General features: G+C 51.4%; 12 non-coding genes across 12 annotated transcripts; 6 read left to right on the forward strand and 6 right to left on the reverse strand.

Moving 5' to 3' along the window:
* Positions 1 to 222: 222 nt before the first annotated feature.
* On the reverse strand, positions 223 to 296 carry TRNAN-GUU (transfer RNA asparagine (anticodon GUU)). Its single transcript has one exon. It is a non-coding gene; the product is annotated as a tRNA-Asn (tRNA).
* Positions 297 to 1607: 1311 nt separating this feature from the next.
* On the forward strand, positions 1608 to 1797 carry LOC112061452 (U2 spliceosomal RNA). Its single transcript, XR_002890263.2, has one exon. It is a non-coding gene; the product is annotated as a U2 spliceosomal RNA (small nuclear RNA).
* Positions 1798 to 3232: 1435 nt separating this feature from the next.
* TRNAN-GUU (transfer RNA asparagine (anticodon GUU)) lies at positions 3233 to 3306 on the reverse strand. Its single transcript has one exon. It is a non-coding gene; the product is annotated as a tRNA-Asn (tRNA).
* Positions 3307 to 4617: 1311 nt separating this feature from the next.
* LOC135976104 (U2 spliceosomal RNA) lies at positions 4618 to 4807 on the forward strand. The gene has a single exon (XR_010593340.1). It is a non-coding gene; the product is annotated as a U2 spliceosomal RNA (small nuclear RNA).
* A 1445-nt stretch (positions 4808 to 6252) lies between these two features.
* Positions 6253 to 6326, reverse strand: TRNAN-GUU (transfer RNA asparagine (anticodon GUU)). The gene has a single exon. It is a non-coding gene; the product is annotated as a tRNA-Asn (tRNA).
* A 1311-nt stretch (positions 6327 to 7637) lies between these two features.
* On the forward strand, positions 7638 to 7827 carry LOC135976105 (U2 spliceosomal RNA). Its single transcript, XR_010593341.1, has one exon. It is a non-coding gene; the product is annotated as a U2 spliceosomal RNA (small nuclear RNA).
* Positions 7828 to 9272: 1445 nt separating this feature from the next.
* TRNAN-GUU (transfer RNA asparagine (anticodon GUU)) lies at positions 9273 to 9346 on the reverse strand. Its single transcript has one exon. It is a non-coding gene; the product is annotated as a tRNA-Asn (tRNA).
* Positions 9347 to 10657: 1311 nt separating this feature from the next.
* Positions 10658 to 10847, forward strand: LOC135976106 (U2 spliceosomal RNA). Its single transcript, XR_010593342.1, has one exon. It is a non-coding gene; the product is annotated as a U2 spliceosomal RNA (small nuclear RNA).
* A 1435-nt stretch (positions 10848 to 12282) lies between these two features.
* On the reverse strand, positions 12283 to 12356 carry TRNAN-GUU (transfer RNA asparagine (anticodon GUU)). The gene has a single exon. It is a non-coding gene; the product is annotated as a tRNA-Asn (tRNA).
* A 1311-nt stretch (positions 12357 to 13667) lies between these two features.
* LOC135976107 (U2 spliceosomal RNA) lies at positions 13668 to 13857 on the forward strand. The gene has a single exon (XR_010593343.1). It is a non-coding gene; the product is annotated as a U2 spliceosomal RNA (small nuclear RNA).
* Positions 13858 to 15302: 1445 nt separating this feature from the next.
* Positions 15303 to 15376, reverse strand: TRNAN-AUU (transfer RNA asparagine (anticodon AUU)). The gene has a single exon. It is a non-coding gene; the product is annotated as a tRNA-Asn (tRNA).
* A 1317-nt stretch (positions 15377 to 16693) lies between these two features.
* On the forward strand, positions 16694 to 16883 carry LOC135976108 (U2 spliceosomal RNA). The gene has a single exon (XR_010593344.1). It is a non-coding gene; the product is annotated as a U2 spliceosomal RNA (small nuclear RNA).
* Positions 16884 to 22450: the final 5567 nt, after the last annotated feature.

Below are 22450 nucleotides of genomic sequence, written 5' to 3' on the forward strand. Positions count from 1 at the left end.
AAGGGAGCCAAACGTTCCCGGCTGATTGTTTTGCGCTCGGCCTTGACGATTAAGCCCGAACCTCCGGCATGGCTGCTGGGAGATGGGTTTCTGAATGCCATCCAGCGTGCTCTTCAGGCCACCAGCTGAAAGCACTGAGGCCAAGGAGGATGGTTTTGAGGCGGCAAAAGGGGGCCTTTGAGGCTCCCGGCAGGTCTCAAGGAAGTAGCAGAGGCTTACTGCCGTCCCTGGGTGGGCTCGAACCACCATCCTTTCGGTTAACAGCCGAACGCGCTGACCCATTGCGCCACAGAGACACGGCTGGATTGAGCGCAAAAGTTGGGAATCAGCTCAGGGGATAGGTGTGAAGTGGTTAGACAAGAAACAGCAAGGATCTGGACTGGAATGGAGTGAAACTGTATCTTATGTGTGCCTGATGACTGTACGTGTGAGATAGTTCCGTGGGAAGGAGCAGAAAAGAGCATTGGGGCTGCGGTATAGCGCTTGCGTATGCTTTCTTTGACCTGTTTTGCTGTAAGAGTTAACAGGGAGAGATTGTTAGTCGCAGGTCAGTGGGTGGGTATATGCAAATTAGGAGTGTACAGGGAAACCAGTGAGAGGAAGGAAGCTGAAAGACTTCTCTGTCTTTTGAACAGAACGGTGTGTTAACGCTTCTTGCTTTGAATTCCTCCATTGAAGTCATTTCGGGGAAGTGACCCTCACTTAGAGTTACCTAGTTCTCAAAGTCACGTGAATGGTGTTCGGTGCGTGTCTGGGAGCTCGTCATGGTGAGGTAGAAAGCGGTGGGGGCAGAGGGGCTGCGTAGTGTCCGAGGTTATCAGCCTTGCTTCTTTGTTCTCTATGGGCTTGGATCAAGTGTAGGGCAGCAGAGGACCTCATTGGCCGCCCGCAGTAGAGACATCCTTCTTTGACTATGAGAAAAGGACCAAGAGACTTTCTCCGTTGCATCATATGAAGTGGAACCATAAACTTCTTGGACGCTAAATCTCAACGAGTGAGAATCAATCCATTCTCATCATCATATCCACTCCTTCTACTCCACACCCCGACATAGCCACTTTATGAACTTCATTGCCTCATATCTCAATGTCTGTACTTTGACCCCTCAACCTTTTACCCCCCATGGGGGATATTGCAGATTCTGTATTCCTTATGCCACCGGATTTTAAACCAAACTTTGCATCCTCGATAATCTGTACGTTATTCCCTGATAACCAGAAACTTCTATGCTTAAACTCAGTACCGTTCACTTTTGTTTTTAACATCATCTTAATAGAGACATTTGTACGGAACGCATTTCAGGACACCGTCAATACCACATTGAGTAATCGAGACCGCTGAGCAGGGAAATAACCCACTTCCTTCTCTGACACGTACTCATTCGCTACACCGATACTGACTTGGACTCCTTATACATTCCATGGGTGGCGTACCCGAGCCCACACATCCACTGACACTTTAAAAACTCTTGCACCCCACTTTGGCTCTATGCTGGTTATGGGTGATATGTATGTATCTCTTCACCCTTGCAACCGATACCTGAAATCCCTCATAAATCAAGCCTGACCCCCAGAAGCACAGTACCTTCCCTCTTAACTCGTGGATACTTAATTTTAAACATTAACTTTAATAAAAATTGTAAAACCTGTTCTTATCAGTTTCATATCTGATATGTCCTTTATTTGAGGACTGCATGTTACATTGATGTTTGAAACAAGAGGCTGGAATAGGAGCTTGCTCTGTCCACCTCACGCATTGACCTGGTATTGCAGCGTCTCTGGGAACAGGGCATCTGCTTTTGGGGAGAAAAACAGGAAGAGTTTCACTGTGAAGAGGCTGGTTTGATAAGGCGTTTTTTGTTTGTTTGTTTTTAAGAATAGCCTGGACTCATTGGCGTTTTGATTTCTTTGTGACAAAATATTGCTACAACTTCTTGGGGGTGTTTTCTGAGTCTATAGATGTGGGTTTCTTTGTCTTGCTGGAGGATTGTTTTAAAAGCCGGGTGTGACGGGTCGGGTCGCAGAAACCCCTTTGGGGCTGCCACCTGATGTGCCTAGACTACCTCCGAGTCCGTTTTCCCTGCCAGCTTGGGATTTCGGTACCTTGCCTGTTTGAGACAGACGCGCTTGCCTGCCGCAAACACAGATCCAAGTCTGAACCACATCCCCCACAAGCTGCAGGCTTAACTGAAAACTGTTGAAGAAGTGCTCCCGTCTCCGGCACTCGGATAGCCAGCTCCCAATGGGGTCCAAACCCCAAATCAATCCGTTTTACCTTGTAGAAAGCTTATCCAGGGTAAACTGTGAAATCCTGTTACCGGGGCTGCTGCCCAGCAGCCTGCCCATCTGCCTGCCAGCCCTAGAGCTCGTAAAGCACTAATCCAGATAGTGGCGGCTGGGAGCTCCAGGCCAAAGAGCCAGCAGAGTGGCGCAGCGGAAGCGTGCTGGGCCCATAACCCAGAGGTCGATGGATCGAAACCCTCCTCTGCTAGGCCTGCGCTCGTTTCTTTTGGCTCTGGGCCTTCAAGCCAGGCGGCGACCAGAGTCTAGGCCGTGAGGCAAGAGGTGGCTGAGGCGGCAGCCTGCCGGGGAGCTCCCCGGCACCTCTGGCTGCCTGAGCTGAAGGCAAGAGGCAGGCCTGGGCGTGGTGAGGGCCTCCTGTCCCAGAATGAGGGAGCAGTGCTTCCTTTCTGCCCCCTCCCTCCGCCCCACCGGCCGGCGGCTGCTGCGGGAGAACACGAGGGAGGCTCTCAGGACGCTAGGCAGCTCTGTGTGGTTCTCAGGGGAAAGAGCCGAGGCTCCCGACTCCACCTGCCATTGACTCGCGTGGCCCTGCGCTCCGTCAGCCGGGGCGGGCCAGGCTGCGGACGTAACACAGGCTTGGGCAGCATGGCCACGCTTTCCTGATGAGGCCTGAGGCAGGCCAAGAGCTCTGCGCAGCCTAGAGGGAAGTGGGAGGGAGGCAGTCTTCAAGCCGGCGTGTCTCGTCCGTTTCTCCCTTGCCGCTTGGGCGGAGGCGGGAAGGGAGCCAAACGTTCCCGGCTGATTTTTTTGCGCTCGGCCTTGACGATTAAGCCCGAACCTCCGGCATGGCTGCTGGGAGATGGGTTTCTGAATGCCATCCAGCGCGCTCTTCAGGCCACCAGCTGAAAGCACTGAGGCCAAGGAGGATGGTTTTGAGGCGGCAAAAGGGGGCCTTTGAGGGTCTCGAGGAAGTAGCAGAGGCTTACTGCCGTCCCTGGGTGGGCTCAAACCACCATCCTTTCGGTTAACAGCCGAACGCGCTGACCCATTGCGCCACAGAGACACGGCTGGATTGAGCGCAAAAGTCGGGAATCAGCTCAGGGGATAGGTGTGAAGTGGTTAGACAAGAAACAGCAAGCATCTGGACTGGAATGGAGTGAAACTGTATCTTATGTGTGCCTGATGACTGTACGTGTGAGATAGTTCCGTGGGAAGGAGCAGAAAAGAGCATTGGGGCTGCGGTATAGCGCTTGCGTATGCTTTCTTTGACCTGTTTTGCTGTAAGAGTTAACAGGGAGAGATTGTTAGTCGCAGGTCAGTGGGTGGGTATATGCAAATTAGGAGTGTACAGGGAAACCAGTGAGAGGAAGGAAGCTGAAAGACTTCTCTGTCTTTTGAACAGAATGGTGTGTTAACGGTTCTTGCTTTGAATTCCTCCATTGAAGTCATTTCGGGGAAGTGACCCTCACTTAGAGTTACCTAGTTCTCAAAGTCACGTGAATGGTGTTCGGTGCGTGTCTGGGAGCTCGTCATGGTGAGGTAGAAAGCGGTGGGGGCAGAGGGGCTGCGTAGTGTCTGAGGTTATCAGCCTTGCTTCTCTGTTCTCTATGAGCTCGGCTCAAGTGTAAAGCAGCAGAGGACCTCATTGGCCGCCCGCAGTAGAGACATCCTTCTTTGACTATGAGAAAAGGACCAAGAGACTTTCTCCGTTGCATCATATGAAGTGGAACCGTAAACTTCTTGGACGCTAAATCTCAACGAGTGAGAATCAATCCATTCTCATCATCATATCCACTCCTTATACTCCATACCCCGACATAGCCACTTTATGAACTTCATTGCCTCATATCTCAATGTCTGTACTTTGACCCCTCAACCTTTTACCCCCCATGGGGGATATTGCAGATTCTGTATTCCTTATGCCACCGGATTTTAAACCAAACTTTGCATCCTCGATAATCTGTACGTTATTCCCTGATAACCAGAAACTTCTATGCTTAAACTCAGTACCGTTCACTTTTGTTTTTAACATCATCTTAATAGAGACATTTGTACGGAACGCATTTCAGGACACCGTCAATACCACATTGAGTAATCGAGACCGCTGAGCAGGGAAATAACCCACTTCCTTCTCTGACACGTACTCATTCGCTACACCGATACTGACTTGGACTCCTTATACATTCCATGGGTGGCGTACCCGAGCCCACACATCCACTGACACTTTAAAAACTCTTGCACCCCACTTTGGCTCTATGCTGGTTATGGGTGATATGTATGTATCTCTTCACCCTTGCAACCGATACCTGAAATCCCTCATAAATCAAGCCTGACCCCCAGAAGCACAGTACCTTCCCTCTTAACTCGTGGATACTTAATTTTAAACATTAACTTTAATAAAAATTGTAAAACCTGTTCTTATCAGTTTCATATCTGATATGTCCTTTATTTGAGGACTGCATGTTACATTGATGTTTGAAACAAGAGGCTGGAATAGGAGCTTGCTCTGTCCACCTCACGCATTGACCTGGTATTGCAGCGTCTCTGGGAACAGGGCATCTGCTTTTGGGGAGAAAAACAGGAAGAGTTTCACTGTGAAGAGGCTGGTTTGATAAGGCGTTTTTTGTTTGTTTGTTTTTAAGAATAGCCTGGACTCATTGGCGTTTTGATTTCTTTGTGACAAAATATTGCTACAACTTCTTGGGGGTGTTTTCTGAGTCTATAGATGTGGGTTTCTTTGTCTTGCTGGAGGATTGTTTTAAAAGCCGGGTGTGACGGGTCGGGTCGCAGAAACCCCTTTGGGGCTGCCACCTGATGTGCCTAGACTACCTCCGAGTCCGTTTTCCCTGCCAGCTTGGGATTTCGGTACCTTGCCTGTTTGAGACAGACGCGCTTGCCTGCCGCAAACACAGATCCAAGTCTGAACCACATCCCCCACAAGCTGCAGGCTTAACTGAAAACTGTTGAAGAAGTGCTCCCGTCTCCGGCACTCGGATAGCCAGCTCCCAATGGGGTCCAAACCCCAAATCAATCCGTTTTACCTTGTAGAAAGCTTATCCAGGGTAAACTGTGAAATCCTGTTACCGGGGCTGCTGCCCAGCAGCCTGCCCATCTGCCTGCCAGCCCTAGAGCTTGTAAAGCACTAATCCAGATAGTGGCGGCTGGGAGCTCCAGGCCAAAGAGCCAGCAGAGTGGCGCAGCGGAAGCGTGCTGGGCCCATAACCCAGAGGTCGATGGATCGAAACCCTCCTCTGCTAGGCCTGCGCTCGTTTCTTTTGGCTCTGGGCCTTCAAGCCAGGCGGCGACCAGAGTCTAGGCCGTGAGGCAAGAGGTGGCTGAGGCGGCAGCCTGCCGGGGAGCTCCCCGGCACCTCTGGCTGCCTGAGCTGAAGGCAAGAGGCAGGCCTGGGCGTGGTGAGGGCCTCCTGTCCCAGAATGAGGGAGCAGTGCTTCCTTTCTGCCCCCTCCCTCCGCCCCACCGGCCGGTGGCTGCTGCGGGAGAACACGAGGGAGGCTCTCAGGACGCTAGGCAGCTCTGTGTGGTTCTCAGGGTAAAGAGCCGAGGCTCCCGACTCCACCTGCCATTGACTCGCGTGGCCCTGCGCTCCGTCAGCTGGGGCGGGCCAGGCTGCGGACGTAACACAGGCTTGGGCAGCATGGCCACGCTTTCCTGATGAGGCCTGAGGCAGGCCAAGAGCTCTGCGCAGCCTAGAGGGAAGTGGGAGGGAGGCAGTCTTCGAGCCGGCGTGTCTCGTCCGTTTCTCCCTTGCCGCTTGGGCGGAGGCGGGAAGGGAGCCAAACGTTCCCGGCTGATTGTTTTGCGCTCGGCCTTGACGATTAAGCCCGAACCTCCGGCATGGCTGCTGGGAGATGGGTTTCTGAATGCCATCCAGCGTGCTCTTCAGGCCACCAGCTGAAAGCACTGAGGCCAAGGAGGATGGTTTTGAGGCGGCAAAAGGGGGCCTTTGAGGCTCCCGGCAGGTCTCAAGGAAGTAGCAGAGGCTTACTGCCGTCCCTGGGTGGGCTCGAACCACCATCCTTTCGGTTAACAGCCGAACGCGCTGACCCATTGCGCCACAGAGACACGGCTGGATTGAGCGCAAAAGTTGGGAATCAGCTCAGGGGATAGGTGTGAAGTGGTTAGACAAGAAACAGCAAGGATCTGGACTGGAATGGAGTGAAACTGTATCTTATGTGTGCCTGATGACTGTACGTGTGAGATAGTTCCGTGGGAAGGAGCAGAAAAGAGCATTGGGGCTGTGGTATAGCGCTTGCGTATGCTTTCTTTGACCTGTTTTGCTGTAAGAGTTAACAGGGAGAGATTGTTAGTCGCAGGTCAGTGGGTGGGTATATGCAAATTAGGAGTGTACAGGGAAACCAGTGAGAGGAAGGAAGCTGAAAGACTTCTCTGTCTTTTGAACAGAACGGTGTGTTAACGCTTCTTGCTTTGAATTCCTCCATTGAAGTCATTTCGGGGAAGTGACCCTCACTTAGAGTTACCTAGTTCTCAAAGTCACGTGAATGGTGTTCGGTGCGTGTCTGGGAGCTCGTCATGGTGAGGTAGAAAGCGGTGGGGGCAGAGGGGCTGCGTAGTGTCCGAGGTTATCAGCCTTGCTTCTCTGTTCTCTGTGGGCTTGGATCAAGTGTAGGGCAGCAGAGGACCTCATTGGCCGCCCGCAGTAGAGACATCCTTCTTTGACTATGAGAAAAGGACCAAGAGACTTTCTCCGTTGCATCATATGAAGTGGAACCATAAACTTCTTGGACGCTAAATCTCAACGAGTGAGAATCAATCCATTCTCATCATCATATCCACTCCTTCTACTCCACACCCCGACATAGCCACTTTATGAACTTCATTGCCTCATATCTCAATGTCTGTACTTTGACCCCTCAACCTTTTACCCCCCATGGGGGATATTGCAGATTCTGTATTCCTTATGCCACCGGATTTTAAACCAAACTTTGCATCCTCGATAATCTGTACGTTATTCCCTGATAACCAGAAACTTCTATGCTTAAACTCAGTACCGTTCACTTTTGTTTTTAACATCATCTTAATAGAGACATTTGTACGGAACGCATTTCAGGACACCGTCAATACCACATTGAGTAATCGAGACCGCTGAGCAGGGAAATAACCCACTTCCTTCTCTGACACGTACTCATTCGCTACACCGATACTGACTTGGACTCCTTATACATTCCATGGGTGGCGTACCCGAGCCCACACATCCACTGACACTTTAAAAACTCTTGCACCCCACTTTGGCTCTATGCTGGTTATGGGTGATATGTATGTATCTCTTCACCCTTGCAACCGATACCTGAAATCCCTCATAAATCAAGCCTGACCCCCAGAAGCACAGTACCTTCCCTCTTAACTCGTGGATACTTAATTTTAAACATTAACTTTAATAAAAATTGTAAAACCTGTTCTTATCAGTTTCATATCTGATATGTCCTTTATTTGAGGACTGCATGTTACATTGATGTTTGAAACAAGAGGCTGGAATAGGAGCTTGCTCTGTCCACCTCACGCATTGACCTGGTATTGCAGCGTCTCTGGGAACAGGGCATCTGCTTTTGGGGAGAAAAACAGGAAGAGTTTCACTGTGAAGAGGCTGGTTTGATAAGGCGTTTTTTGTTTGTTTGTTTTTAAGAATAGCCTGGACTCATTGGCGTTTTGATTTCTTTGTGACAAAATATTGCTACAACTTCTTGGGGGTGTTTTCTGAGTCTATAGATGTGGGTTTCTTTGTCTTGCTGGAGGATTGTTTTAAAAGCCGGGTGTGACGGGTCGGGTCGCAGAAACCCCTTTGGGGCTGCCACCTGATGTGCCTAGACTACCTCCGAGTCCGTTTTCCCTGCCAGCTTGGGATTTCGGTACCTTGCCTGTTTGAGACAGACGCGCTTGCCTGCCGCAAACACAGATCCAAGTCTGAACCACATCCCCCACAAGCTGCAGGCTTAACTGAAAACTGTTGAAGAAGTGCTCCCGTCTCCGGCACTCGGATAGCCAGCTCCCAATGGGGTCCAAACCCCAAATCAATCCGTTTTACCTTGTAGAAAGCTTATCTAGGGTAAACTGTGAAATCCTGTTACCGGGGCTGCTGCCCAGCAGCCTGCCCATCTGCCTGCCAGCCCTAGAGCTCGTAAAGCACTAATCCAGATAGTGGCGGCTGGGAGCTCCAGGCCAAAGAGCCAGCAGAGTGGCGCAGCGGAAGCGTGCTGGGCCCATAACCCAGAGGTCGATGGATCGAAACCCTCCTCTGCTAGGCCTGCGCTCGTTTCTTTTGGCTCTGGGCCTTCAAGCCAGGCGGCGACCAGAGTCTAGGCCGTGAGGCAAGAGGTGGCTGAGGCGGCAGCCTGCCGGGGAGCTCCCCGGCACCTCTGGCTGCCTGAGCTGAAGGCAAGAGGCAGGCCTGGGCGTGGTGAGGGCCTCCTGTCCCAGAATGAGGGAGCAGTGCTTCCTTTCTGCCCCCTCCCTCCACCCCACCGGCCGGCGGCTGCTGCGGGAGAACACGAGGGAGGCTCTCAGGACGCTAGGCAGCTCTGTGTGGTTCTCAGGGTAAAGAGCCGAGGCTCCCGACTCCACCTGCCATTGACTCGCGTGGCCCTGCGCTCCGTCAGCTGGGGCGGGCCAGGCTGCGGACGTGACACAGGCTTGGGCAGCATGGCCACGCTTTCCTGATGAGGCCTGAGGCAGGCCAAGAGCTCTGCGCAGCCTAGAGGGAAGTGGGAGGGAGGCAGTCTTCGAGCCGGCGTGTCTCGTCCGTTTCTCCCTTGCCGCTTGGGCGGAGGCGGGAAGGGAGCCAAACGTTCCCGGCTGATTGTTTTGCGCTCGGCCTTGACGATTAAGCCCGAACCTCCGGCATGGCTGCTGGGAGATGGGTTTCTGAATGCCATCCAGCGTGCTCTTCAGGCCACCAGCTGAAAGCACTGAGGCCAAGGAGGATGGTTTTGAGGCGGCAAAAGGGGGCCTTTGAGGCTCCCGGCAGGTCTCAAGGAAGTAGCAGAGGCTTACTGCCGTCCCTGGGTGGGCTCGAACCACCATCCTTTCGGTTAACAGCCGAACGCGCTGACCCATTGCGCCACAGAGACACGGCTGGATTGAGCGCAAAAGTTGGGAATCAGCTCAGGGGATAGGTGTGAAGTGGTTAGACAAGAAACAGCAAGGATCTGGACTGGAATGGAGTGAAACTGTATCTTATGTGTGCCTGATGACTGTACGTGTGAGATAGTTCCGTGGGAAGGAGCAGAAAAGAGCATTGGGGCTGCGGTATAGCGCTTGCGTATGCTTTCTTTGACCTGTTTTGCTGTAAGAGTTAACAGGGAGAGATTGTTAGTCGCAGGTCAGTGGGTGGGTATATGCAAATTAGGAGTGTACAGGGAAACCAGTGAGAGGAAGGAAGCTGAAAGACTTCTCTGTCTTTTGAACAGAACGGTGTGTTAACGCTTCTTGCTTTGAATTCCTCCATTGAAGTCATTTCGGGGAAGTGACCCTCACTTAGAGTTACCTAGTTCTCAAAGTCACGTGAATGGTGTTCGGTGCGTGTCTGGGAGCTCGTCATGGTGAGGTAGAAAGCGGTGGGGGCAGAGGGGCTGCGTAGTGTCCGAGGTTATCAGCCTTGCTTCTTTGTTCTCTATGGGCTTGGATCAAGTGTAGGGCAGCAGAGGACCTCAGTGGCCGCCCGCAGTAGAGACATCCTTCTTTGACTATGAGAAAAGGACCAAGAGACTTTCTCCGTTACATCGTATGAAGTGGAACCATAAACTTCTTGGACGCTAAATCTCAACGAGTGAGAATCAATCCATTCTCATCATCATATCCACTCCTTCTACTCCACACCCCGACATAGCCACTTTATGAACTTCATTGCCTCATATCTCAATGTCTGTACTTTGACCCCTCAACCTTTTACCCCCCATGGGGGATATTGCAGATTCTGTATTCCTTATGCCACCGGATTTTAAACCAAACTTTGCATCCTCGATAATCTGTACGTTATTCCCTGATAACCAGAAACTTCTATGCTTAAACTCAGTACCGTTCACTTTTGTTTTTAACATCATCTTAATAGAGACATTTGTACGGAACGCATTTCAGGACACCGTCAATACCACATTGAGTAATCGAGACCGCTGAGCAGGGAAATAACCCACTTCCTTCTCTGACACGTACTCATTCGCTACACCGATACTGACTTGGACTCCTTATACATTCCATGGGTGGCGTACCCGAGCCCACACATCCACTGACACTTTAAAAACTCTTGCACCCCACTTTGGCTCTATGCTGGTTATGGGTGATATGTATGTATCTCTTCACCCTTGCAACCGATACCTGAAATCCCTCATAAATCAAGCCTGACCCCCAGAAGCACAGTACCTTCCCTCTTAACTCGTGGATACTTAATTTTAAACATTAACTTTAATAAAAATTGTAAAACCTGTTCTTATCAGTTTCATATCTGATATGTCCTTTATTTGAGGACTGCATGTTACATTGATGTTTGAAACAAGAGGCTGGAATAGGAGCTTGCTCTGTCCACCTCACGCATTGACCTGGTATTGCAGCGTCTCTGGGAACAGGGCATCTGCTTTTGGGGAGAAAAACAGGAAGAGTTTCACTGTGAAGAGGCTGGTTTGATAAGGCGTTTTTTGTTTGTTTGTTTTTAAGAATAGCCTGGACTCATTGGCGTTTTGATTTCTTTGTGACAAAATATTGCTACAACTTCTTGGGGGTGTTTTCTGAGTCTATAGATGTGGGTTTCTTTGTCTTGCTGGAGGATTGTTTTAAAAGCCGGGTGTGACGGGTCGGGTCGCAGAAACCCCTTTGGGGCTGCCACCTGATGTGCCTAGACTACCTCCGAGTCCGTTTTCCCTGCCAGCTTGGGATTTCGGTACCTTGCCTGTTTGAGACAGACGCGCTTGCCTGCCGCAAACACAGATCCAAGTCTGAACCACATCCCCCACAAGCTGCAGGCTTAACTGAAAACTGTTGAAGAAGTGCTCCCGTCTCCGGCACTCGGATAGCCAGCTCCCAATGGGGTCCAAACCCCAAATCAATCCGTTTTACCTTGTAGAAAGCTTATCCAGGGTAAACTGTGAAATCCTGTTACCGGGGCTGCTGCCCAGCAGCCTGCCCATCTGCCTGCCAGCCCTAGAGCTCGTAAAGCACTAATCCAGATAGGGGCGGCTGGGAGCTCCAGGCCAAAGAGCCAGCAGAGTGGCGCAGCGGAAGCGTGCTGGGCCCATAACCCAGAGGTCGATGGATCGAAACCCTCCTCTGCTAGGCCTGCGCTCGTTTCTTTTGGCTCTGGGCCTTCAAGCCAGGCGGCGACCAGAGTCTAGGCCGTGAGGCAAGAGGTGGCTGAGGCGGCAGCCTGCCGGGGAGCTCCCCGGCACCTCTGGCTGCCTGAGCTGAAGGCAAGAGGCAGGCCTGGGCGTGGTGAGGGCCTCCTGTCCCAGAATGAGGGAGCAGTGCTTCCTTTCTGCCCCCTCCCTCCGCCCCACCGGCCGGCGGCTGCAGCGGGAGAACACGAGGGAGGCTCTCAGGACGCTAGGCAGCTCTGTGTGGTTCTCAGGGGAAAGAGCCGAGGCTCCCGACTCCACCTGCCATTGACTCGCGTGGCCCTGCGCTCCGTCAGCCGGGGCGGGCCAGGCTGCGGACGTAACACAGGCTTGGGCAGCATGGCCACGCTTTCCTGATGAGGCCTGAGGCAGGCCAAGAGCTCTGCGCAGCCTAGAGGGAAGTGGGAGGGAGGCAGTCTTCAAGCCGGCGTGTCTCGTCCGTTTCTCCCTTGCCGCTTGGGCGGAGGCGGGAAGGGAGCCAAACGTTCCCGGCTGATTTTTTTGCGCTCGGCCTTGACGATTAAGCCCGAACCTCCGGCATGGCTGCTGGGAGATGGGTTTCTGAATGCCATCCAGCGTGCTCTTCAGGCCACCAGCTGAAAGCACTGAGGCCAAGGAGGATGGTTTTGAGGCGGCAAAAGGGGGCCTTTGAGGGTCTCGAGGAAGTAGCAGAGGCTTACTGCCGTCCCTGGGTGGGCTCGAACCACCATCCTTTCGGTTAACAGCCGAACGCGCTGACCCATTGCGCCACAGAGACACGGCTGGATTGAGCGCAAAAGTCGGGAATCAGCTCAGGGGATAGGTGTGAAGTGGTTAGACAAGAAACAGCAAGGATCTGGACTGGAATGGAGTGAAACTGTATCTTATGTGTGCCTGATGACTGTACGTGTGAGATAGTTCCGTGGGAAGGAGCAGAAAAGAGCATTGGGGCTGCGGTATAGCGCTTGCGTATGCTTTCTTTGACCTGTTTTGCTGTAAGAGTTAACAGGGAGAGATTGTTAGTCGCAGGTCAGTGGGTGGGTATATGCAAATTAGGAGTGTACAGGGAAACCAGTGAGAGGAAGGAAGCTGAAAGACTTCTCTGTCTTTTGAACAGAATGGTGTGTTAACGGTTCTTGCTTTGAATTCCTCCATTGAAGTCATTTCGGGGAAGTGACCCTCACTTAGAGTTACCTAGTTCTCAAAGTCACGTGAATGGTGTTCGGTGCGTGTCTGGGAGCTCGTCATGGTGAGGTAGAAAGCGGTGGGGGAAGAGGGGCTGCGTAGTGTCTGAGGTTATCAGCCTTGCTTCTCTGTTCTCTATGAGCTCGGCTCAAGTGTAAAGCAGCAGAGGACCTCATTGGCCGCCTGCAGTAGAGACATCCTTCTTTGACTATGAGAAAAGGACCAAGAGACTTTCTCCGTTGCATCATATGAAGTGGAACCATAAACTTCTTGGACGCTAAATCTCAACGAGTGAGAATCAATCCATTCTCATCATCATATCCACTCCTTATACTCCACACCCCGACATAGCCACTTTATGAACTTCATTGCCTCATATCTCAATGTCTGTACTTTGACCCCTCAACCTTTTACCCCCCATGGGGGATATTGCAGATTCTGTATTCCTTATGCCACCGGATTTTAAACCAAACTTTGCATCCTCGATAATCTGTACGTTATTCCCTGATAACCAGAAACTTCTATGCTTAAACTCAGTACCGTTCACTTTTGTTTTTAACATCATCTTAATAGAGACATTTGTACGGAACGCATTTCAGGACACCGTCAATACCACATTGAGTAATCGAGACCGCTGAGCAGGGAAATAACCCACTTCCTTCTCTGACACGTACTCATTCGCTACACCGATACTGACTTGGACTCCTTATACATTCCATGGGTGGCGTACCCGAGCCCACACATCCACTGACACTTTAAAAACTCTTGCACCCCACTTTGGCTCTATGCTGGTTATGGGTGATATGTATGTATCTCTTCACCCTTGCAACCGATACCTGAAATCCCTCATAAATCAAGCCTGACCCCCAGAAGCACAGTACCTTCCCTCTTAACTCGTGGATACTTAATTTTAAACATTAACTTTAATAAAAATTGTAAAACCTGTTCTTATCAGTTTCATATCTGATATGTCCTTTATTTGAGGACTGCATGTTACATTGATGTTTGAAACAAGAGGCTGGAATAGGAGCTTGCTCTGTCCACCTCACGCATTGACCTGGTATTGCAGCGTCTCTGGGAACAGGGCATCTGCTTTTGGGGAGAAAAACAGGAAGAGTTTCACTGTGAAGAGGCTGGTTTGATAAGGCGTTTTTTGTTTGTTTGTTTTTAAGAATAGCCTGGACTCATTGGCGTTTTGATTTCTTTGTGACAAAATATTGCTACAACTTCTTGGGGGTGTTTTCTGAGTCTATAGATGTGGGTTTCTTTGTCTTGCTGGAGGATTGTTTTAAAAGCCGGGTGTGACGGGTCGGGTCGCAGAAACCCCTTTGGGGCTGCCACCTGATGTGCCTAGACTACCTCCGAGTCCGTTTTCCCTGCCAGCTTGGGATTTCGGTACCTTGCCTGTTTGAGACAGACGCGCTTGCCTGCCGCAAACACAGATCCAAGTCTGAACCACATCCCCCACAAGCTGCAGGCTTAACTGAAAACTGTTGAAGAAGTGCTCCCGTCTCCGGCACTCGGATAGCCAGCTCCCAATGGGGTCCAAACCCCAAATCAATCCGTTTTACCTTGTAGAAAGCTTATCCAGGGTAAACTGTGAAATCCTGTTACCGGGGCTGCTGCCCAGCAGCCTGCCCATCTGCCTGCCAGCCCTAGAGCTCGTAAAGCACTAATCCAGATAGGGGCGGCTGGGAGCTCCAGGCCAAAGAGCCAGCAGAGTGGCGCAGCGGAAGCGTGCTGGGCCCATAACCCAGAGGTCGATGGATCGAAACCCTCCTCTGCTAGGCCTGCGCTCGTTTCTTTTGGCTCTGGGCCTTCAAGCCAGGCGGCGACCAGAGTCTAGGCCGTGAGGCAAGAGGTGGCTGAGGCGGCAGCCTGCCGGGGAGCTCCCCGGCACCTCTGGCTGCCTGAGCTGAAGGCAAGAGGCAGGCCTGGGCGTGGTGAGGGCCTCCTGTCCCAGAATGAGGGAGCAGTGCTTCCTTTCTGCCCCCTCCCTCCGCCCCACCGGCCGGCGGCTGCAGCGGGAGAACACGAGGGAGGCTCTCAGGACGCTAGGCAGCTCTGTGTGGTTCTCAGGGGAAAGAGCCGAGGCTCCCGACTCCACCTGCCATTGACTCGCGTGGCCCTGCGCTCCGTCAGCCGGGGCGGGCCAGGCTGCGGACGTAACACAGGCTTGGGCAGCATGGCCACGCTTTCCTGATGAGGCCTGAGGCAGGCCAAGAGCTCTGCGCAGCCTAGAGGGAAGTGGGAGGGAGGCAGTCTTCGAGCCGGCGTGTCTCGTCCGTTTCTCCCTTGCCGCTTGGGCGGAGGCGGGAAGGGAGCCAAACGTTCCCGGCTGATTGTTTTGCGCTCGGCCTTGCCGATTAAGCCCGAACCTCCGGCATGGCTGCTGGGAGATGGGTTTCTGAATGCCATCCAGCGCGCTCTTCAGGCCACCAGCTGAAAGCACTGAGGCCAAGGAGGACAGTTTTGAGGCGGCAAAAGGGGGCCTTTGAGGCTCCCGGCAGGTCTCAAGGAAGTAGCAGAGACTTACTGCCGTCCCTGGGTGGGCTCGAACCACCATCCTTTCGGTTAATAGCCGAACGCGCTGACCCATTGCGCCACAGAGACACGGCTGGATTGAGCGCAAAAGTCGGGAATCAGCTCAGGGGATAGGTGTGAAGTGGTTAGACAAGAAACAGCAAGGATCTGGACTGGAATGGAGTGAAACTGTATCTTATGTGTGCCTGATGACTTTACGTGTGAGATAGTTCCGTGGGAAGGAGCAGAAAAGAGCATTGGGGCTGTGGTATAGCGCTTGCGTATGCTTTCTTTGACCTGTTTTGCTGTAAGAGTTAACAGGGAGAGATTGTTAGTCGCAGGTCAGTGGGTGGGTATATGCAAAATAGGAGTGTACAGGGAAACCAGTGAGAGGAAGGAAGCTGAAAGACTTCTCTGTCTTTTGAACAGAATGGTGTGTTAACGGTTCTTGCTTTGAATTCCTCCATTGAAGTCATTTCGGGGAAGTGACCCTCACTTAGAGTTACCTAGTTCTCAAAGTCACGTGAATGGTGTTTGGTGCGTGTCTGGGAGCTCGTCATGGTGAGGTAGAAAGCGGTGGGGGCAGAGGGGCTGCGTAGTGTCTGAGGTTTTCAGCCTTGCTTCTCTGTTCTCTATGAGCTTGGATCAAGTGTAGGGCAGCAGAGGACCTCACTGGCCGCCCGCAGTAGAGACATCCTTCTTTGACTATGAGAAAAGGACCAAGAGACTTTCTCCGTTGCATCATATGAAGTGGAACCACAAACTTCTTGGACGCTAAATCTCAACGAGTGAGAGTCAATCCATTCTCATCATCATCATCATATCCACTCCTTATACTCCACACCCCGACATAGCCACTTTATGAACTTCATTGCCTCATATCTCAATGTCTGTACTTTGACCCCTCAACCTTTTACCCCCCATGGGGGATATTGCAGATTCTGTATTCCTTATGCCACCGGATTTTAAACCAAACTTTGCATCCTCGATAATCTGTACGTTATTCCCTGATAACCAGAAACTTCTATGCTTAAACTCAGTACCGTTCACTTTTGTTTTTAACATCATCTTAATAGAGACATTTGTACGGAACGCATTTCAGGACACCGTCAATACCACATTGAGTAATCGAGACCGCTGAGCAGGGAAATAACCCACTTCCTTCTCTGACACGTACTCATTCGCTACACCGATACTGACTTGGACTCCTTATACATTCCATGGGTGGCGTACCCGAGCCCACACATCCACTGACACTTTAAAAACTCTTGCACCCCACTTTGGCTCTATGCTGGTTATGGGTGATATGTATGTATCTCTTCACCCTTGCAACCGATACCTGAAATCCCTCATAAATCAAGCCTGACCCCCAGAAGCACAGTACCTTCCCTCTTAACTCGTGGATACTTAATTTTAAACATTAACTTTAATAAAAATTGTAAAACCTGTTCTTATCAGTTTCATATCTGATATGTCCTTTATTTGAGGACTGCATGTTACATTGATGTTTGAAACAAGAGGCTGGAATAGGAGCTTGCTCTGTCCACCTCACGCATTGACCTGGTATTGCAGCGTCTCTGGGAACAGGGCATCTGCTTTTGGGGAGAAAAACAGGAAGAGTTTCACTGTGAAGAGGCTGGTTTGATAAGGCGTTTTTTGTTTGTTTGTTTTTAAGAATAGCCTGGACTCATTGGCGTTTTGATTTCTTTGTGACAAAATATTGCTACAACTTCTTGGGGGTGTTTTCTGAGTCTATAGATGTGGGTTTCTTTGTCTTGCTGGAGGATTGTTTTAAAAGCCGGGTGTGACGGGTCGGGTCGCAGAAACCCCTTTGGGGCTGCCACCTGATGTGCCTAGACTACCTCCGAGTCCGTTTTCCCTGCCAGCTTGGGATTTCGGTACCTTGCCTGTTTGAGACAGACGCGCTTGCCTGCCGCAAACACAGATCCAAGTCTGAACCACATCCCCCACAAGCTGCAGGCTTAACTGAAAACTGTTGAAGAAGTGCTCCCGTCTCCGGCAATCGGATAGCCAGCTCCCAATGGGGTCCAAACCCCAAATCAATCCGTTTTACCTTGTAGAAAGCTTATCCAGGGTAAACTGTGAAATCCTGTTACCGGGGCTGCTGCCCAGCAGCCTGCCCATCTGCCTGCCAGCCCTAGAGCTCGTAAAGCACTAATCCAGATAGTGGCGGCTGGGAGCTCCAGGCCAAAGAGCCAGCAGAGTGGCGCAGCGGAAGCGTGCTGGGCCCAGAGGTCGATGGATCGAAACCCTCCTCTGCTAGGCCTGCGCTTGTTTCTTTTGGCTCTGGGCCTTCAAGCCAGGCGGCGACCAGAGTCTAGGCCGTGAGGCAAGAGGTGGCTGAGGCGGGGCGGAGGGAGGGGGCAGAAAGGAAGCACTGCTCCCTCATTCTGGGACAGGAGGCCCTCACCATGCCCAGGCCTGCCTCTTGCCTTCAGCTCAGGCAGCCAGAGGTGCCGGGGAGCTCCCCGGCAGGCTGCCGCCTCAGCCACCTCTTGCCTCACGGCCTAGACTCTGGTCGCCGCCTGGCTTGAAGGCCCAGAGCCAAAAGAAACGAGCGCAGGCCTAGCAGAGGAGGGTTTCGATCCATCGACCTCTGGGCCCAGCACGCTTCCGCTGCGCCACTCTGTTGGCTCTTTGGTCTGGAGCTCCCAGCCGCCACTATCTGGATTAGTGCTTTACGAGCTCTAGGGCTGGCAGGCAGATGGGCAGGCTGCTGGGCAGCAGCCCCGGTAACAGGATTTCACAGTTTTACAGGTATGGGCTGTAAAGTAACATGCTGGTGGGGCTGTCCTGTCACCATCCCCAGCATGTATAACAGCTTATTCCACAAATCAGATATGTTCCACATCTTTAAAGGGTTTACCACTAGTGTGAATTCTTTTGTTTTAACCCATAGGTGAATAAGCAAAAGACACAAGGTTAACAGCAAATCTACAGTGGACAGGCTCCGTTCACTCAATTTGACTTGTTTAGCATCTATTGCATTTTCCCAGTTCTCTGTGCCCTCTGGTATACCCTCTGATGCAGATTCCTCTGCCTCTTTGGGGAAGACTTCTAGTTCGGGCATGTGCTTGGGTCTTTGGCCAGGAATGGGTGCACTACAACCATACTTGTCCTCGTCCCCTCCCTTTGGAGTTTCTCTGGGCTGGGCCCCCCTCCCTTGTGAAGTTCCTCCCATGAAGAGATTTCCCCCCCCCCTGTCTTGGAGAGAGAGGTTTCTCTCTTGCAAGTGTAGCAAGAACAGCAGCTTTCCCTGGGGTGCTCTGGACCCCTTTGGGCACCCCACTTTCTGTTCCCAATGGGTCAGCTGGATAGACCCCCTCATCCTGGAGACCTGACCCCCAGGTTTCCCTTAAAACCTGATCCACAGGAGAGGGGGCTGGCATTTCGAATGCAGACTTTTCACCCTCCTCCTGGGAAAGCCCCTCCCCACAAAAGGTGGGTGGACTCTCTGGCCCCCCCTGACCTTCCATTTGGGCTTCCCTCTTTGGGCTCCCCGCTGGGTCCGACACTCTTGTGTCCCCTGAAAGGGAAGGTGATCCTGCCCCAGCTGTGGACTCACAGCTACCAGCTACGACAGACCCTTCACTGGCCAGCAAAATCCCTCCCCTTCCACTCGAGTTGGGCTGGCACTCAGCTATAGAGTCCTTGGGGCCTGTTTTTACCACAGCGGTCCCCAGGACCCCAACTTCCACCTTTGGGACACACGCCTCTGTGCACCCCAGGGCCGGCCCAGCCCCCTGCTGACCTGCAACTTCCTGGCAGTCAGCAGCTGTGGTGGCCTCCTTGCTACAAGGTGGTACATCCCCCTCCCCAGGGGAGATGATCACGGGACAGGAGCTGGCTTCATCCAGCTCCTCCCTCTGGAACTTCCCTTGAGCCCCAGGGCTACAGGAACTGGCCACAACCAGCCCTGCCCCCGAAGCTGCATCCTTTACTGCTGCAGAGGAATCTAAGAGACACTCTCCTATTCCCCCAGCAGTCTGTGTGACTTCGCCCCCCCCTCTGGGGCTTTTGGCACAAGATTCCTTCTCACTGCTAACCAACCCTGGGACAGATTCTGCCACACTAAAGAAATCATTCCCCAGTAGAAACGGTGCAAAATTGTGTGCCACCGTTGCAACAGTCAGCTCAGCCTGCAAATCCCGAGTTTGCATGTGTACTTTAGCTAAAGGTGCAAGGACTTTGTAACCCCCGACCAGCTCTAATTCTGCCATTTTACCTGGCAACAGATCCTTCTCCTGGATTAGGTCCCTCCTGACCACAGAAATCTCAGCACCCGTGTCCCTTAATCCAAGAAGCATTTGACCATTCAATTTAACAGCATGCATATGCTCATTGCTGGGTTGTGTGGAAGCAAGCTTTACAAATCCTGTGTGGAAAGAGGCCACAGCCTGGCTCTGAGAAGCCGCAGCTTCACTCAGTAAGGGACACTTATTCCTCAGGTGCTCAGTGGACTTACAATGATAGCACCTCTTGGGCTCCTCTGCTTGCACAGGAAATTTGGGTCGAGTACCAGGAGAATGGGGAGGTGACCGCCCAGCCTCTTTTTTCCCAGACCCAGGGGTAAAACGGTGATTCTGCTTTCCCCCAACCTTATACCCTTCTGCCAGTGGTTTGTGTTTGATTGCAGCTTGGGCTTGTTCATAAGAGTCAGCATACTCAGCTAATTCACCCACTGCATTTACCTTTTTGTCCCACAAATACTGTTTTACCTCATCACTGCACATATTCAGGAAATGTTCCTGAGTAACTAGATCACACATCCCTTCAAAGCTGGTAATGCCTCTCCCCCGCACCCATTTATCTACCAAATCTCTCATTTCATTGGCATAAGCCACATTACTTAATCCAGATCCCCTCTTAAGGCTCCTGAATTTAACCCTGTAGGTTTCAGGTGTAACCTGAAACTGTTTCAAAACCAATTCCTTAAATTTACCATAGTTTGAAGCATCATCAATAGGCATCTTATTGAATATGTCCAGAGCTCTGCCAGTCAATTTTGCTATCAATGTGGTCATCTTCTGATCCTCAGGGATGGCATGGAGGGTGCACAGTCTCTCAAAGGTGATGAAATATTCGGCGATATCGCTGGACTCATCATACTGTGGACATAGCCGCTCCCATTTGTGGATTTTTGGGGAAGTGGAGCCAGCAGGGGGAGGGTTTCGTCTCTTTGACTCCATAACAGCCAGTTCATGCTTCCGGGCCTCCCTCTGGGCCTCCATAGCCCTCTCGTGGGCAGCTGCCTCTCTCGCTGCCTCTCTCGCTGCCTCTGCCTCCGCCCTCGCTGCCTCGACCTCCATAGCTCTCTTGTGGGCAGCCTCTTCCCTTGCATGTTCTGCCTCCATGGCACTAATTTCTAATTGTCTTAGTTCCAGCCGTCTCTTATGTTCACTTTCTCTCTCTTTTGCTTCCAACATGGCCAGCTTTAGTTTAATAGCAGCGTCACTGGTACTCATTGTCCTGCTTTCTCGTGCTGGGCTACAACGACTCTGCAGTTCACTGGAACTGAGATCACTAGTACTCATTGTCCTGCTTTCTTGTGCTGGGCCACAACCCCTCTGCAGTTCACTGAAACTGAGATGCACTCAGCTCAGGGGATTCTTAGTTAACAGAGAGCTTCCTTTTCTGTCCCTACTTCCCTTGCCCGAAATAAGCAAACAGAAAATAACAAACCAGTAACTACTTTGTCTGTTCTCCAGCCACCACACTTAAAACTCACTTAAAATCACTACCAGTATCTCAAAGCAATCAACTGGGCACAGATCCTGCTCAACTACGCCACTGTGACGGGTTGGATCACAGAAACCCCCTTGGGAGCTGCCACCCGATGTGCAAAGACTACCCCTGCTTCTATTTTCCCTGCCAGCTCAGGACTCCAGCACCCTGTCTTGCTGAGCCAGACACTCCCGTCTGGCTCCAGACACAGACCCAGGATCTGAATCTCCTGTCCCAAAGCTGCAAGTTTACCTGAAAACAGCTCGCAGTAGTGCGCTTGTCTTTAGCACTCAGATGCCCAACTCCCAATGGGGTCTAAACCCAGATAAATCCGTTTTACCCTGCATAAAGCTTATGCAAGGCAAACTTATAAATTGTTCGCCCTCTATAACACTGATAGAGAGATATGCACAGTTGTTTGCTCCCCCAAGTATTAATACATACTCTGAGTGAATTACTAAATAGAAAGTGATTTTATTAAATACAGACAGTAGGATTTAAGTGGTTCAAAGTAGTAACAGACAGAACAAAGTAAGTCACCAAGCAAAATAAAATAAAATGCGCAGATCTATGCCTAATCAAACTGAATACAGATAATTTCCTCACCAGTTCCAGAGTGCTCCCTTTTACAGGCTAAGCTCCTTTTAGCCTGGGTCCAGCAATCACTCACACCCCCTGTAGTTACTGTCCTTTGTTTCAGTCTCCTTCAAGTATCCTGGGGGTGTGTGGAGAGGCTCCTTCTTTAGCCAGCTGAAGACAAAATGGAGGGGTCTCCCACAGGTTTAAGTAGACTCTCTCTTGTGGGTGGAGACCTCCCTCCTCTGCAAAGCCCAGCTCCAAGATGGAGTTTTGGAGTCACCTGGGCAAGTCACATGCCCCTGCATGACTCAGTCTTTGCATTGTCCACATGGCATCTTGCATGTCTCCAGGAAGACTTCTCATGTGGATTGGAGCATTCCAAGATGCATTGTTCCCTAAGTGTCTCCTGATCAGGTACTTAACCTGGCAAATTCCTTCCTAAAGAAGCTGACCAAATGCCTCACAAAGCTTACTTAGAAATCAGGCAAGCATACAGCCCATATTCTTAAGCTCGAGTAGAAAATGATATATATGTACAAATAGGATGAATAGATATAGTAGATCACAACCCTTACGGAGATATGTTACATGGCACAGGCAGCACAAAACATATTCCAGTTATGTCATACATACATTTATAAGCACCCCCTCCCCATAAAGCCTTATGGGGTACACTGTCACACCCATCTCCCAGCAGCCATGCCGGAGGTTCGGGCTTAATCGGCAAGGCCGAGCGCAAAACAATCAGCCGGGAACGTTTGGCTCCCTTCCCGCCTCCGCCCAAGCGGCAAGGGAGAAACGGACGAGACACGCCGGCTCGAAGACTGCCTCCCTCCCACT

Source organism: Chrysemys picta, chromosome 16 (genome assembly GCF_011386835.1).
Source record: "Chrysemys picta bellii isolate R12L10 chromosome 16, ASM1138683v2, whole genome shotgun sequence".
NCBI classification, from domain to species: Eukaryota; Metazoa; Chordata; order Testudines; family Emydidae; genus Chrysemys; species Chrysemys picta.